The sequence below is a fragment of the Schistocerca americana genome, chromosome 1 (genome assembly GCF_021461395.2).
Source record: "Schistocerca americana isolate TAMUIC-IGC-003095 chromosome 1, iqSchAmer2.1, whole genome shotgun sequence".
NCBI classification, from domain to species: Eukaryota; Metazoa; Arthropoda; class Insecta; order Orthoptera; family Acrididae; genus Schistocerca; species Schistocerca americana.
The window spans coordinates 131,173,384-131,185,886 of record NC_060119.1 but is presented as its reverse complement, the minus strand read 5'-3'; the positions used below and the strand labels follow the sequence as shown (position 1 = coordinate 131,185,886).

At 46.0% G+C, this 12,503-nt stretch overlaps 1 pseudogene; it reads left to right on the top strand.

Annotated features, from left to right (window-relative positions):
* Positions 1-699: 699 nt before the first annotated feature.
* On the top strand, positions 700-817 carry LOC124560950 (annotated as a pseudogene).
* The last annotated feature ends 11,686 nt before the right edge of the window (positions 818-12,503 follow it).

Below are 12,503 nucleotides of genomic sequence, written 5' to 3'. Positions count from 1 at the left end.
GACGAAGGCCAGAAAACTATCCTTCACCTCGGCTATCGGCTGACAATCTTTCTAAAGTCCATTGCTGTAGACGTTAACACACAAATTACTCTCTAAAAACGCTTCCGTTCTCCACAGTCTTTTATTTTTATTATTGAATTATTATTTTATTTTATTTTTATTATTGTACTGAACTGTATTGTATACTTTTATTATTGTGCATATTTTATTACTTTATTATTCTATTTATTATTGTATCTTATTATTGTACAAAAATGTGTTGTACTGTTGTACATCGTTACGGTATTATTGTATTGCACTGTACTGCATTATTGAAAGTCCCGTACATTGTGGGCGATTATGCTGACAGCAAAGTAGAGATACGTTATGATAGCGTAGATAGAAGTGTGCTCGTCAGTCTGGGACCATTACGAAATCTGATTAGCAGTAGACATAGAACAGCGCATTTTGCCAAGCTTTTGTTTAGCAAGGTCTGGGAGGTTGCGGAGATGTTCATCAAACTCGAATCACAGACTTTACGAGAGAGACATTGTGCGCCGCGGAGAGGTTTGCAGATAAAAATCTGAGAGTCTGCTTCCTAAGCTTCATCCTCGAACAGGAAGTGTGAAGGTAAGAGGGAAGGTGGGGTGTAATGACAGTAGTAGTACCGGCAGTAGACTCCGCTGGCGTGTGTGGTATAGACGTATTTGTAGTAGGCTGGGTAACGACCTTGCCGCAGTGGATACACCGGTTCCCGTCAGATCACCGAAGTTAAGCGCTGTCGGGCGTGGCCGGCACTTGGACGGGCGACCATCCGGGCCGCCATGCGCTGTTACCATTTTTCTGGGTGCACTCAGTCTCATGATGCCAATTGAGGACTTACTCGACGGAATAGTAGCGGCTCCGGTCAAAGAAAACCACCATAACGACCGGGAGAGCGGTGTGCTGACCACACACCCCTCCTATCTGCATCCTCAGCTGAGGATGACACGGTGGTCGGATGGTCCCGATGGGCTACTTGTGGCCTGAAAACGGAGTGCTTTTGTAGTATGCTGGGGAGACATGTATACGAAATATTTCCCAACATCAATGAAGGTTTTCCGGTGGTGGCTTATAATCGATATCACGGAACGGTCCACATTATGCCTGGTAACGGACCATATTGTACAGAACTGAGCATTAAAAATCGGAAGATTACCATCTGCATATACATACACAGTCGGCAACCAAGCGTACGATGCATAGCGAATGGTGGCTCTATGATATGGGAGTTCAAATGCAACACGAATGGGGAGACTGGTAACACCAGTTGCGACAATGAAATGAAAAAGGGCTCTATATGTCACTAGCAGTCTGCAGTGCGACTTCATGTTACTTACTGATCTTTCTGTATTACTTTGCATACGTGTGAAATATTGCAGACAAATGTGAACAAGTCACGACTACTATGTCTGTCCAAACAGAGACAAAAAGACTAGTAGGTGGTGCTACAATGACTGAAAAGTTTATATTTGTGTTTATCAGTGTTTCTATGGTCTCCACATCAATATTAATCACAACTGAACAATAGAAAACATTCTCAATTTCAGATACATAATTTTAAACGTTCCTTAGGTATTTTTGAATGCATATAGCGTTTCGCTGGTTCCCTGTGCGGTTTGCTTTATATATTAATGAGATTGAGTAGAATTCATACAGCAATTGACAATACGCTTCGCAAAATGTTGGAGGAACTTATTATACGCTGTTCTTATACTTGCGGCTTTGATGGTAAAGCAGCGGATACGGTGTAGATTATCCCTTAAATATACTTCTTTCTTAGAAGATCTGTACTTAAGCAGACTCAGAATCAAATAATCCTGAAGACAGCTTCAGAGATAGCTAACTTGCAGAAATTCGTTTAGCCTTATTAAGTCCTTCAATATTTCGTGCGTCGCGCTGAATTTTTTCGTTTTAAATATAAACGAAATCACTGGAGAAATTTCCTGTCAATAGTCTTTTGCTCACAAAATTTAATAATACCTCCTTCCGAAATTAGTTTCCTTTCATTTATTTCCTTAAACAGATTGGTAATAAGGAAAACAATTTTTACATTTCATCAGTTTGGTTCAGGACTACGGCATTTTGTTAGACAACGATGAAGTTTTCCTCCTCACTGCGTGGTAAAGAAATTTGGACATGTTATTTCTGATATTAACGTCTTAGGAACTGAGATATTTTATTGGTATTTTCTCCTGAGGAAGAGCCTTTCATATACATCGTGAAGGTTCCCATTCGTGCGGCTAAATTTCGTATGTGATTTACGCGATCGGAAGATGAATCACCTGTCAGAAGACTGCGGATAGCATCGAGATACGAGCGCCTACAGGACAGGCAACACGCCATGTTCCAGTGTCGCTCCTGTGGTATTTCTGTCAAAAAAATGGTTCAAATGGCTCTGAGCACTATGGGACTTAACATCTGAGGTCATCAGTCCCCTAGAACTTAGAACTACTTAAACCTAACTAACCTAAGGACATCACACACATCCATGCCCGAGGCAGGATTCGAACCTGCGACCGTAGCGGTCGCGCGGTTCCAAACTGTAGCGCCTAGAAACGCTCAGCCACTCCGGCCGGCAATCCCTTTCAAAATATCAAAGCTACTCATTTTGGAACATCTTTAAATTGAAATCGTTTATTAACGAGGGGAACCAGCAATACGAGTGGTCTCCTTTCTTCCGATGTCAGTGTAAAATTGTATTTGCTTAAGCAGATGTAAATCTTTGGCACACAATATGTTTGAAACGCCGAGTCAGTCTTAAATTTTTTCTTCGTACTGTGAATATGATATGGCACTTCCTCTACTCCTACATCAGCATTATTAATCTCGAACAGTCAGTAACTGTTGTGTAACATGAGCAAGATTTTATACTTATTTGAAAGTTGGGTAAAGTAAAATGAATTCTTATAAACTGTCACTTATGGGAGTGACTTCCTTCTATTTTCCCGCCCATTTAGACAGCCTGTTAGCTCGTTGTTAGTAACGTGATGACGTTTCTGAAGTCGCTTGAACATCGGCAGTTTTTATAGCAGTTACTCATTACTAATAAAGGATATATGTGACTGAATGTTGAACAGTTTTGCTGAAGGTGCTACAGACGTACAACATACGTACGTGAGAGGAGGGTAGGTTAATGCGTCGTTTGTCTGTAAGACGTATAAGGAGATCCATCTCAACCCACAGAAACATTCTTCACACGGTGATACTTCCATGGACGGTGCCCCGATAACAAACGGTTCACGTTTTCTCAAGTGGTTCTCGACGTTCTCGTACCCATATTAACACCCACTGGGCTAGTAAACGTGGTATTCTGAATGAAGCTTGCATGTGGTTTCTCCGTGCTTGGCTGCGCAAATTGCTGGCTGGGCCCCCACTGCAACTACAGCATCGTAACACACGATTAGGTAAACTGCAAATACTCAAAGAATAAAGTTCACACGGTTCACAGAGAGATGACATATATCACTCGCATTCCATCCGTTCACTGACGTTTGAGAGTGACGGAAGGGCATCCTATCACAGAACAAAAACAGATACTAACTGGTGGATAAAAAAGAAACATCTGCTTCCATCCCTTCTACATTTCTAAGCTTCACCTTGACCTTGTGACGAATGTTTCATCCGCCATTAGGATAGATAAACAGGAATCACTTATAGTGCTCAATCTTGCGTCCATTACTGTTTCTCATATATGTTTCTCATACGACCTTCCAATGCAGATGACACTGGTATTGTAATCGACCCTAACATATGCTCTGCAAGTGAGTAAATAGTAAGTAATATTCTTAAAAGTACTATTGAATCGTTTTCTGCAAATGCTTAGACTTTCAGTTTCAAAAAGACATAACGCTCACATCTAAAAGTATTACACCAACGAGGAGCAATTAAATTTGGAGTAGAACCTAGGTAACTGGCGTCTAATCTCCCGATCAAGAACCGTAGGCGAGCATTCCTTTCGTAACGCGACCTTCATCACTTACCTCTCGATCTAACGTTACCATCTGACCGCAATTGCCGGCCGGTGTGGCCGTGCGGTTCAAGGCGCTTCAGTCTGGAACCGCGTGACCGCTACGGTCGCAGGTTCGAATCCTGCCTCGGGCATGGATGTGTGTGACGTCCTTAGGTTAGTTAGGTTTAATTAGTTCTAAGTTCTAGGCGACTAATGACCTCAGAAGTTAAGTCGCATAGTGCTCAGAGCCATTTGAACCATTTGACCGCAATTTAGAAACACGCTCACTAAGCAGAAGTGTGTATACTACACAGTAGAAGGTGCAATCAGAATTGCGTTGTTGTTTCGTACATGTGAAATTCTTCATCTGTAAGTTAGTTCCGTCCCGGTATCGTTGCGCTGGAGATCGGATTAAACATGAATGCATTTATCTTTTTATTTCACTTCATATCTTTCCCTCAAATGCGTGCCTTGCGTCTTGTAGCTATGAGAAACCATAGGGAGGGAAACAAAGAGAATAATGTTATTTACAATCTCTGTTATTACTTGATTCTACCAAAATGTGTTGCCAGGTTTAAAGATGTGTACTGCTTTAAATGAAACAGTATGAAAGCCACGTCTAATTTTCAACAAACTATTACTACAAATTACATTTGCTACCCATAAATCGTTCTGGCGTCAACCACCTACGACACGTACGTCCAGTGCAACCGCAGATGAACCGCTCTGGTTAACAGTATCGGCCGTCAATAGCTCCCTGGTGAGTAATGTTCCTAACTATAATCATCTGCTAACCCAACTACGCATGTTCCACAACAATTCATGCCTAATCTATTTCTTATGTATCATTTATGAATTTAATATTGCATCAGAATTTCAATCTTGTGTTCACATCAATACCGCCCAGTTTTCCAATTAAAATATAATGTAGCTGAGCACCACTGTAACATACATAACGTATAATTTCGGAGCCTCTTGGAACAAGTGTTTGGAGAAACCATTACATGATTCGGATTTTAATTGGGGCAGACAATTTATTTCCTACTGAGTCTGACTCAACGCACACCAGCGCCGAGGGAAAGTAATCTTGGTTGTTAATGACGCAACAGCCTCTACCCGGGGAAGCATCAACGAGCGCTGTGCGTTAGTCTGCAAGCCTCGACTGAATGTGTGGTTATTTACTGTATGTTACGTAAGCTATAGGAATGATTCCTCATGAATGTAGAAAAATGTAAGTTAACGCGAATGAGTAGGAAAAAGAGTCATGTGACATTCAAATATACGTAGGTTGGAACTTAAACAGCGGCAACACTGATGTGGTGACACTATGTAATAGAATCTACTATTGCCGCTGATAGCACACGATGTTGACATACTTAACTTACCTCCGAGTAAATGGGCTCGCCCGTACCACGTCACACAGTCGAGGGAAACACAGTCACTTGTGAGCGAGCGGTCTAACGTAACAGTGTCACTATGTTTTCGAAACAGGAACAACGGAGTTGGATCAAGATTGAATGTGCCAGAGGTCGTACAGCACGACAGTGTCATCAAGGTCTTCAAGAGGCGTGCGGGGAATCGGCATTGCCGTACAGAACAGTGGCACGTTGGGTAAAAGCCTTCAACGACGGTCGGCGAACTGTAGCAGACATGCATCGGGAGGTCGTCCTAGCGTCTCTGAAGAAGAAGTGCATGCTGTTGCCGCGTTAGTGGACAGTGATCGACGCCATACGATTCGTGAGCTCGCCCACGAAACCGGATTAGCGCATACGACTGTGATTCGCATCCTGAAGGAAAGACGGGGCAGGCGAAAAATTGCATCACGATGGGTTCCGCATGACTTGACGGAAATGCAGAAATGGATGCGTTACGACGCTGCTCAGACGCACTTGGAGGACTATGAGCGCGAAGGAGTGGCTTTCTTACGCCGTATACTGGGATGAGACGTGGGCCACATCTTACTAGACAAAACTGAAACGCCAGTCCAACGAATGGGTCGCCGCGAGCCCCAGTATGGTGAAAATTATGATGTTTCTCATGTACGACTGTGATGGTGTTATCCTAACGCATTACGTTTCCTCACGGCAGACCGCCAATGCACAGTATTACTGTTCGTTTCTGGAGCATCACCTGCGACCAGCTTTGCGAAAGAAGCGGCGACACTTTCTTCGCAACCCACCCATCATTTTGCACGACAATGCGCTGGCGCATGCAGCGCAAGTTGTGGCTTCTCTGTTCGGTCGATGGGACTGGGAAGTACTGTACCATCCACCATACTCCCCGTACTTAACTCCTTGTGACTTTGATTTGATTCCAAAGATGAAGGAACCACTTCGTGGCATTCGCTCCAGAACTGTTCCAGAGATTCGACAGGCAGCAGACGGCTCTATTCGCACCATCAACAGAACAGGCTCTGCTAACGGTATACTACACCTTCCACATCGCTGGCAACGGGTTCTACACAACGCTGGTGACTACTTTGAAGGACAGTAACAGGTGCAAACATGTAACTCTTTTGTATCGGTTGTGGATAAATAGTTGCCACTGTGGTGTCACCGCCAGACACCACACTTGCTAGGTGGTAGCTTAAATCGGCAGCGGTCCATTTAGTACATGTCGGACCCGCGTGTCGCCACTGTGTGATCGCAGACCGAGCGCCACCACAAGGCCGGTCTCGAGATACGGACGAGCACTCGCCCCAGTTGTACGACGACTTTGCTAGCGACTACACTTACGAAGCCTTTCTCTCATTTGCCGAGAGACAGTTAGAATAGCCTTCAGCTAAGTCCATGGCTACGACCTAGCAAGGCGCCATTAGTCTTACATAGTTTGAAAGTTATCATATGAAATGTCTCATCAAGAACGTTGTAAACCAATGAGGAATTAAAAGATAAGTATTCGAGGAGCTGCATACTTTTCTTGCTACCATTCACTACTTATCCTGTTCCAGAAGTCACGCCAGTCGGCGTGTGTGTACGCGTGCCTTTCTTTCGGCTACCCGTCACTGTGGACTGGCTGCCTTGTCAGTCCATAACAGCCACTATTTAAGTTCCAACCCGTGTAGCATTATTAGCCTGCTGATTGGCACAGTTACAGCAATTAAATATCTAGGCGTAACAATAAAAAATGATAAGAAATGGGATGAGCACTTCTGGTTGGTAGTAGCAAAGGGGACTGCTCGGTTTCGTTTTGCTGGGAGACTTTTGGGAAAGTGTAGCTCACGTATAAATCAGACGACGCATCAAACGCTGATACGACCCATTCTTGAGTCTTGCATGAGCGTTTGTGTCCCCCACCAGGTAGAATTAAAAGAAGACATCGAAGCTAATCAGAGGGGGCTGACAGCTTTGTCACAGTTAGGTGAACATTACGGATATCCTTCGGAAACTCAAATGGGAATCCTAGGGCGGAAGATGGCACTATAACGGAAATTTAGAGAGCCGGCATTTGAGACCAACTGCAGATCGATTCTAGTGCCACCAACGAACATTTCGCGTGAGGAGCACGAAGATATGACGAGACAAATTAGGGCTCATACGGAGGCTTATAGACAGTTGTCTTTTCCTCGCTCTATTTGTGAGTGGGATAGGAAAGGAAATGACCTGTATTCTATGTCAGAGGTATCAGAACCATTTTCGCTTTCGTTTCCAGACCAGGGTCCCTTCCCCCAAATTGATAAGTTTACCCTCCTCTATCATCCCTGAAAGTTTATAGCATCATCTAGCATCATCACGGAATCACCCTCTATGGTTGGATATTCAAGTGACTATCATTTCAGCGCAACAATAAAAAAGTAAGTAGGTGAAACGCCACCTAATGTTGGTGAATGAGGAAAGATTATGGAGCTGGTTTTTCCTTCAGAAATCGCATTTTAATGATGTAAGAAGAGCGCGTTATGCCTCTTGTAAGAGGGAGGAAAATCTCCCAGTACGTATCAGAATTCGACAGCCGGGGGATCGTGGCGTATCGACATCGAAGTTTATTGTTCTGTGCGATGTTCCGGATCCCACGATTGTCGCGCAGATATGGAATCGATGCTCTCATGAGGATCGTACTCAACGCCATGCAGGATCTTAACAGCCCCACACGACTAGCGCCAGAGTGGACAGAAACATTGTTCGCTCTGCCATGCAGGGTCGTACAGAAACGTCACATACTCTGATTAGGAAATGGCGTTGTTTGTAACAAGTGTCCACTCGGACACTGTGGCGACGTCTGCAGCACCATCAACGTCAGCAAGCCTGTCCAAGACGTGGCAGCAAAGAGAGGCGCGTCGACAAAGGTGCGCCCGACGACAACTCTGGACGCAGGAATGGCACCTGGTCGTCTTTTCATACGAGTCACGGTCCTGCGCACAGCAGCACGATGAAGGTAATCGTGTGTGGGCACAATACAATCAACTCTGCCTGTCATAACTGCTAATTTGGAGAGTACTCATTATACGAGAGGCATTCAAAAAGTAATGTTACACATTTTTTTCTGAAAGCGGGTTGGTTGTATTCCGAATTCTGATACACCATATTATTTTCAACTCTTTTGTCTACAAAATCCTATTTTTCACCATAACCTCCGTTCAATGTGACAGCGTTACTCCGTATTACTGGGAGGTCCTGTATCCCCGCATGGTACGACTCGACTGATCGACTTCGGAGCCAAGGTGTTGCAGTATCAATAACCTCGCCATCATCCACGTACTGCTTCCCGCGGAGTACATACTTCCTTGCGCACAACATATGGAAGTGGAATGGTGCCAGGTCCGGGCTGCTCGGTGGATAAGGAAGAACAGTCCAATACAGTATTGTGAACTCCTCTCTGGTGCGTAGACTTGTATAAGGCCTTACACTGTCAAGGAGAAGAAGTTCGTTTGTATTTTTGTGGCGATGAACATGCTGACATGGTTTCTTCAATTTCTGAGACTACCACAATTCACTTCAGAGTTGATCGTGAACCAAGAAGGACATCAAACAGAGTAACCACTTCGCCGGCCATAGTGGCAGAGCGGTTCTAGGCGCTACAGTCTGGAACCATGCAACCGCTATGGTCGCAGGTTCGAATCCTGCCTCGGGCATGGATGTGTGCGATGTCCTTAGGTTAGTTAGGTTTAAGTAGTTCTAAGTTCGATGGGACTGATGACCTTAGAAGTTAAGTCCCATAGTGCTCAGAGCCATTTTTGAACCACTTCAGATTTATACGACCGTCGGCCTGACTTTTCCGGCTGAGTATGCGGCTTTGAACTTGTTCTTCTAGTGAGAGATGTTGTGGCGCCCCTCCATGAATAGCCGTTTCTATTCCTATTCGATGTAATGGACCCATTTTTCATTGCCTGTGACGATGTTAGGCAAAAAATTACCACGCTCAGCCTCGTAACGCGCAAGCAATTGCACACAGATGATCCTTCGTTGCTTTTTATGGTCCTCTGTTACACGACGAGGAATGACCATATAAAATTAATCGTCGGTAAAGCAGATGCCAGACTTAGATGGATTGGAAAAATCCTAAGGAAATGCTTTCCGAAAACAAAGGAAGTGGGTTTCAGTACACTTGTTCGCCCACTGCTTCAATACTGCGCACCGGTGTGGGATCCGTACCAGATAGGTAGATAGAAGAAATAGGGAAGATCCAACGGAGAGCAGCGCGCTTCGTTACAGGATCATTTAGTAATCGCGAAAGTTTTACGGATATGATAGATAAACTCCAGTGGAAGACTCTGCAAGAGAGACGCTCAGTAACTCGGTACGGGCTTTTGTTGAAGTTTCGGGAACATACCTTCACCGAGGAGTCAAGCAGTATATTGCTCCCCCCTACGTATACTTCGCGAAGAAACCATGAGGATAAAATCAGAGAGATTAGAGCCCACACAGAGGCATACCAACAATCTTTTTTTCCACGAACAATACGAGAATGGAATAGAAGGGAGAACCGATAGAGGTACTCAAGGTACCCTCCGCCACACACCCTGAGGCGGCTTGCGGAGTATGGATACAGATGTAGATGTAGGTGGGGCGAAGAGTGCTCCGCACTGAATGATCATTTTAGCCATCATGGCGCATATACTGCGTATTTATATGAGGGGGGGGGGGGGGGATCTGTTGTTTCGGTCATGTCCGAAAGAACAGACACGACTATGAGATATATACACTACTTGGTCATTAAAATTGCTACGCCAAGAAGAAATGCAGCCGATAAACGGGTATTCATTGGACAAATATGTTATACTAGAACTGACAAGTGATTACATTTTCACGCAATTTGGGTGCACAGATCCTGAGAAATTAGTACCCAGCACAAACACCTCTGGCCGTAATAACGGCCTTGATACGCCTCGGCATTGAGTCAGACACAGCTTGGATGGCGTGTACAGGTACAGCTGCCCATGCAGCTTCAATACGATACCACAGTTCATCAAGAGTAGTGACTGGCGTAGTGTGACGAGACAGTTGCTCGGACACCATTGGCCAGACGTTTTCAATTGGTGAAAGATCTGGAGAATGTGCTGGCCAGGGCAGCAGTCGAACATTTTCTGTATCCAGAAAGGCCCGCGCAGGACCTGCAACATGCGGTCGTGCATTATCCTGCTGAAATGCACGGTTTCGCAGGGATCGAATGAACGGTAGAACCACGGGTCGTAACACCTGAAATGTAACGTCCACTGTTCAAAGTGCCGTCAATGCGAACAAGAGGCGACCGAGAGGTTTAACCAGTGGCACCCCATACCATCACGCCAGGTGATACGCCGCCGGCCGGAGTGGCCGAGCGGTTCTAGGAGCTTCAGTCTGGAACCGCGAGACCGCTACGGTCGCAGGTTCGAATCCTGCCTCGGGCATGGATGTGTGTGATGTCCTTAGGTTAGTTAGGTTTAATTAGTTCTAAGTTCTAGGCGACTGATGACCTCAGAAGTTAAGTCGCATAGTGCTCAGAGCCATTTGAACAGTTGTTGATACGCCAGTATGGCGATGACGAATGCACGCTTCCAATGTGTGTTCTCTGCGATGTCGCCAAACACGGATGCGACTATCATGATGCTGTAAACAGAACCTGTATTCATCGCAAAAAATAACATTTTGCCATTCGTGCACCCAGGTTCGTCGTTGAGTACACCATCGCAGGCGCACCTGGCTGTGATGCAGCGTCAAGGGTAACCGCAGCCATGGTCTCCGAGTTGATAGTCCATGCCGCTGCAAACGTCGTCGAACTGTTCGTGCAGATGGTTGTTGTCTTGCAAACGTCCCCATCTGTTGACTCAGGGATCGAGACGTGGCTGGACGATCCGTTACAGCCATGCGGATAAGATGCCTGCCATCTCGACTGCTAGTGATACGAGGCCGTTGGGATCCAACACGGTGTTCCGTATTACCCTCCTGGACCCACCGATTCCACGTTCTGCTAACAGTCATTGGATCTCGACCAACGCGAGCAGCAACGTCGCGATACGATAAACCGCAATCGCGGTAGGCTACAATCCGATCTTTATCAATGCCGGAAACGTGAGTGTACGCATTTCTCCTTCTTACACGAGGCGTCACAACAACGTTTCTCCAGGCAACGCCGGTCAACTGCTGTTTGTCTATGAGAAATCTGTTTGAAACTTTCCTCATGTCAGCACGTTGTAGGTGTCGCCACCGGCGCCAACCTTGTGTGAATGCTGTGTAAAGCTAATCATTTGCATATCACAGCATCTTCAATATCGGTTAAATTCCGCGTCTGTAGCACGTCATCTTCGTGGTGTAGCAATTTTAATGGCCAGTAGTGTATCACTGTTATCGTATAAGTTAAGGGGGAGGGGCTGATGAAAATTATGACTGAAAATAGTGTCGCGAATACCGAAAGGTTGCGAAACGCTGGATTATCGGTGTCGTTCTCTGTGAAAAGCAAGTAGCAATGTCGCGGTAGAGCGTTTACGTAGAGCCAACTTCGACCGTGGTAGCTGGAATGTGGCAGCGGAAAACCGCATTCCCAAAACCAATATTTGAGTCTTACTTGAGCAACCGACAGCGGTATTGGGCAATCGGTTAGAGGGAATCAGATCTGGGATCGCAGGTAGACGTAGCGAGTGTCGCACTGCGGAGTGTTTCGGGAGCAGGCAGGGTTGCGCAACCGGTCCAGGGCTGTAGTGTAAGGCCGCCGAGGCAGAGTGCGGTGCCGGGGCGGCCTCTTTGTGGGCTGAAAGTGAAAGCCGCTGGGCGGGGCGGCCGTGGCCTGGCCTTTCCAGTCGGGCGTGTCCGGCAGCGAGGTGGACCGCGCACCGGGGTCAAGGTCGGCCGCCGCGTCTGCCGCAGAGTTGGGAGCATCCATTCAAGGCGCCGCACACGTCCCTGGCGAGGCCCGCGCAACAGGTGCACCGACACAGGTAGCGGCTGTCGTCGAACCGAGCGACACGCAGCCACAGTACGGCGCTGACCTCTGACCCAACGCCAGTAAAACAAGGGAGGGCCGTTCACTTAGTAACTTCTTTTTCTCGGCCAATTTCGGTTGAAAAAACGCGGAATTTGTTGTGGGACATCATGAAATGTTCCCGCTTGAGCCCCTATAACTT